The sequence below is a fragment of the Salvelinus sp. IW2-2015 genome, unplaced genomic scaffold (genome assembly GCF_002910315.2).
Source record: "Salvelinus sp. IW2-2015 unplaced genomic scaffold, ASM291031v2 Un_scaffold4745, whole genome shotgun sequence".
Taxonomy (NCBI): domain Eukaryota; kingdom Metazoa; phylum Chordata; class Actinopteri; order Salmoniformes; family Salmonidae; genus Salvelinus; species Salvelinus sp. IW2-2015.
In genome coordinates, this window is record NW_019946014.1 from 10,069 (window position 1) to 14,267 (window position 4,199).

At 46.1% G+C, this 4,199-nt stretch overlaps 1 long non-coding RNA gene across 1 annotated transcript in view; it reads right to left on the reverse strand.

Annotated features, from left to right (window-relative positions):
* LOC112077602 (uncharacterized) overlaps nt 1-4,199 on the reverse strand; it is a 15,622-nt gene that overhangs the window by 2,938 nt on the left and 8,485 nt on the right. Inside the window, exon 2 of the long non-coding RNA XR_002895440.2 lies at nt 1,820-2,016. This is a non-coding gene — a long non-coding RNA (uncharacterized lncRNA). The remainder of the gene's footprint in view (nt 1-1,819; nt 2,017-4,199) is intronic.

Here is a 4,199-nt window from a genome sequence, read left to right on the forward strand (position 1 = left end):
ACACCACCACAAGGAGAGATTAGCTAGCTAGTGGTAGCTAATATCAGGCAGTAGGAGGGGGGAGTAGCTAGCTAGTGTAGTAATTATCAGGCAGTAGGAGAGACAGGGGTAGCTAGTGTGTGCTAATTATCAGGCCAGTAAAGAGCAGGGAAGTAGCTAGTGTGTAGCTAATAATCAGGCCCAGTAAGGAGAGGGAAGTAGCTAGCTAGTGTAGCTAATATCAGTCGTAGAGGAGAGGGAGAGTAGCTGTAGTGTAGCTATATATCAGGCCAGTAAGGAGAGCGGAGAGTAGCTAGCTAAGTGGTAAGCTAATATCAGCGAGTAAGGAGAGGGATAGTAGGCTGTATCTAGTGTAAGCTAATATCAGGGCCAGTAAGGAGAGAAGTAGCTACCTAGTGTAGCTAAATTCAGGCCAGTAAGGAGAGGGATGTACTAGCTAGTGTAGCTATTATCGGCCTAGTAAGGAGAGGGGAGTAGCCTAGCTAGTGTAATATTCTCAGGCCAGTAAGGAGAGGAAGTAGCTAGCTAGTGTATGCTAATTCAGGCCTAGTAAGGAGGGAGTAGCTAGCTAGTGTAGCTAATATCAGGCCAGTAAGGAGAGGGGAGTAGCTATGCTAGTGTAGCTAATATTAGGCCAGTAGAGGAGGGTAAGTAGCTAGCTAGTGTAAGTAATATTCAGGCCAGTAGAGAGAGGGGAGTAGCTAGCTAGTGGTAGCTAATATCAGCCAGTAAGGAGAGGGAAGTAGCTAGCTAGTGTAGCTAATATCAGGCCAGTAAGGAGAGGGAAGTAGCTAGCTTAGTTGTAGCTAATATCAGGCCAGTAAGGAGAGGGAAGTACTAGCTAGTGTAGCTATATCAGCCAGTAAGGAGAGGGAAGTAGCTAGCTAGTGTAGCTATTATCACAGGCCAGTAAAGGAGAGAAGTAGCTAGCTAGTGTAGCTAATATCAGGCCAGTAAGGAGGGGGAAGTAGCTAAGGTAGTGTAGCTAATATCAGCCAGTAAGGAGAGAAAGTAGCTAGCTAGTGGTAATAATATCAGGCCAGTAAGGAAGGGAGGTAGCTAGCTAGTGTAGCTAATATCAGGCCAGTAAGGAGGGAAGTAGCTAGCTAGTGTAATTATCAGGCCATAAGGAGGAGTACTAGCTAGTGGGGTAGCTAATATCAGGCCAGTAAGGAGAGGGAAGTAGCTAGCTAGTGTAGCTAATATCAGGCCAGTAAGGAGAGGGAAGTAGCTAGCTTAGTGTATAATATCAGGCCAGTAAGGAGAGGGAAGTAGCTAGCTAGTGTAGCTAATATCAGGCAGTAAGGAGAGAAGTAGCTAGCTAGTGTAGCTAATATCAGCCAGTAAGGAGAGGGAGTAGCTAGCTAGTTGTAGCTAATATCAGGCCAGTAAGGAGAGAAGTAGCTAGCTAGTGTAGCTAATATCAGGCCAGTAAGGAGAGGGAAGTAGCTAGCTAGTGTAGCTAATATCAGGCCAGTAAAGGAGAGGGAAGTAGCTAGCTAGTGTAGCTAATATCAGGCCAGTAAGGAGAGGGAAGTGGCTAGATAGTGTAGCTAATATCAGGCCAGGGTGAGCAGGCTTTGTAGTCCAATAAAATTGAATGATTCTTACAATCTTCCACGACTTCAAGCAGACAAGTTTTAACTCTGAAGAAGTTTCTTAGCCACAACCATAATAATAAACTAAACTGGCTGGGCAAGGCCTCATAAGGATGAACCAAATCCGTTTGTCGATCCCCACTCATTCTCGCTGTGTAACATGCATCATCATTTTTTTGGGGGCACGGACGTGTCCGTATAGCCTCTTCCGGTAAACGTACGTGATGGATGGAGAGGACCAAGAAAGCACCGCCCCCGAGCATTCGTTACTATGGCAATGAAGAGTGGGTTGACGGAGCAGTAGTGGTGTCATGGACGCTGTGCGTGATCGGAATTCCGTGGTAACCGTGGTCTTTGGTGGAGGCCTTACGTAGACGTGACGGAATTTAGAACTACGGTACGGAGGGCACCATGACATCTAAGAAGGGAGGAAGATTACAATGTTAATGATGATGATTATATGTGAACAGTGGATACACACAGGTGGTTCAGCTTGTGGTGTCCCTCCATATGCACTGCTATTGAGAGTCAGTTGGACAACACCGTGGGGGGGGGGAGGGGGGGGGAAGAGAGAGAGAGAGAGAGAGAGAAGAGAAGAGCGAGAGAGAGAGAGAGAGAGAGGAGAGAGAGAGGAGAGCAGAGAGAGTAGAGAGCGAAGAAGGAGTGAGAGAGGAGAGGAGAGTGAGAGAGCGAGAGAGGAGGCGAGAGAGAGCGAGAGAGAGAGTGAGAGAGAGGTTACTCCTCATGTTTTTCCTGTCCATATCGTCTTCCTATAATAAGACTAAGAATAGACTAACCTTTCTATCGTCCTATTGACTTCTCTCATACATAATGCATCGTTTTCCTCCTGGTTTACAGTGTGTTCTTAGTGAATCTTTAATCCGTAACACCCTCTCCCGTTGCCTGCCTGGGACAACAAACAATGGCGCACGCGACCTTTGACGTTTGATCTTTAGGGAGGACAATAGAGTCGACAGTGTAATAAGTAATGGAAGACAACACAAAGCAACATACCAACAACTAGTATTACCTCTAAGCAGGTAATGGAAATTAAGCTAGCCAGCCAGCTGGCTAGTACTTTTCAGACTGGGCTAGTAGAAAATATGCCACACTAGCTCTGTGGCTAATTATGTCTTTTCAAGTACCGCATCGCACAGAGTTTGGACCTAATGTTTCCTGGGCTAGTGGAAATCACAGTCTACTAGCCCGGCTGGCCAGTGGCCAAAATCCTTAAGTTCCATCAATGTCTCTAAGAGTAGATGTAGCCTAAGACTGTGTTAGTCCACGGAGCTAAATAAAGCCTAGAGCACAGGTGTCAAACTCATTCCACGGGGGGCCGAGTGTCTGCGGGTTTTCGCTCCTCCCTTGTACTTGATTGATGAATTAACATCACTAATTAGTTAGGAACTCCCCACACCTGGTTGTCTAGGGCTTTATTGAAAGGAAAAACCAAAAACCTGCAGACAATAGGCCCTCCGTGGAATGAGTTTGACACCCCTGGCCTAGAGGGTTCTGAGGCAAGATCAGTAGTGATTTGGGTTTGACCTCTCACCTCACTACCTCAACTGCACAGCAGGTTACTCACAAAACATTGTTATATACAGCGTCTTTACAAAGTGTTCACACCCCTTTACCGTTTCCTCATGTTGTTGTTGTTACAGTTTTATGAGTAACCTGCTGTGCAGTGAGGTAGTGAGGTGAGAGGTCAAACCTACTGGTGACCCCAACACTCTTATCTTGCTCAGAACCTCTAGGCTTTTAGCTCAGTGGACTAACACAGTCTTAGGCTACATCTACTCTTAGAGACATTGATGGAACTTAAGGATTTTGGCACTGGCCAGCCGGGCTATAGACTGTGATTTCCACCAGCCCAGGAAACATTAGTCCAAACTTCCGTGCGATGCGGTACTTGAAAGAAATAATTAGCCACAGAGTAGTGTGGCATATTTTTACTAGCCCAGTCTGAAAAGTACTAGCCAGCTGGCTGTAGCTTAATTTCCATTACCTGCTTAGAGGTAATACTAGTTGTTGGTATGTTGCTTTGTGTTGTCTTCCATTACTTATTACACTGTCGACTCTTTGTCCTCCCTAAAGATCAAACGTCAAAGGTCGCGTGCGCCATGTTTGTTGTCCAGGCAGGCAACGGGAGAGGGTGTTACGGATTAAAGATTCACTAAGAACACACTGTAAACCAGGAGGAAAACGATGCATTATGTATGAGAGAAGTCAATAGGACGATAGAAAGGTTAGTCTATTCTTAGTCTTATTATAGGAAGACGATATGGACAGGAAAAACATGAGGAGTAACCTCTCTCTCACTCTCTCTCTCGCTCTCTCTCTCCTCTCTCTCTGTTCTCTCTTCTCTGTCTCTCTCTCACTCTCTTCTCTCACTCTCTCTCTGTGCCTCTCTCTCTTCTCTGTCTCTCTCTCACTCTCTCTCTGCTCTCTTCTCTGCTCTCTCGCTCTCTCTCTGTTCTTCTCTCTCTGTTCTCTCTCTCTGTCTCTCTCTCTCTGTCTCTCTGTCTCGCTTCTCTCACTCTCTCTCTGTGCTCTCTCTCTCTGTCTCTGTCTCTCTCTGCTCTCTCTCTCTCTTCTCTCTCT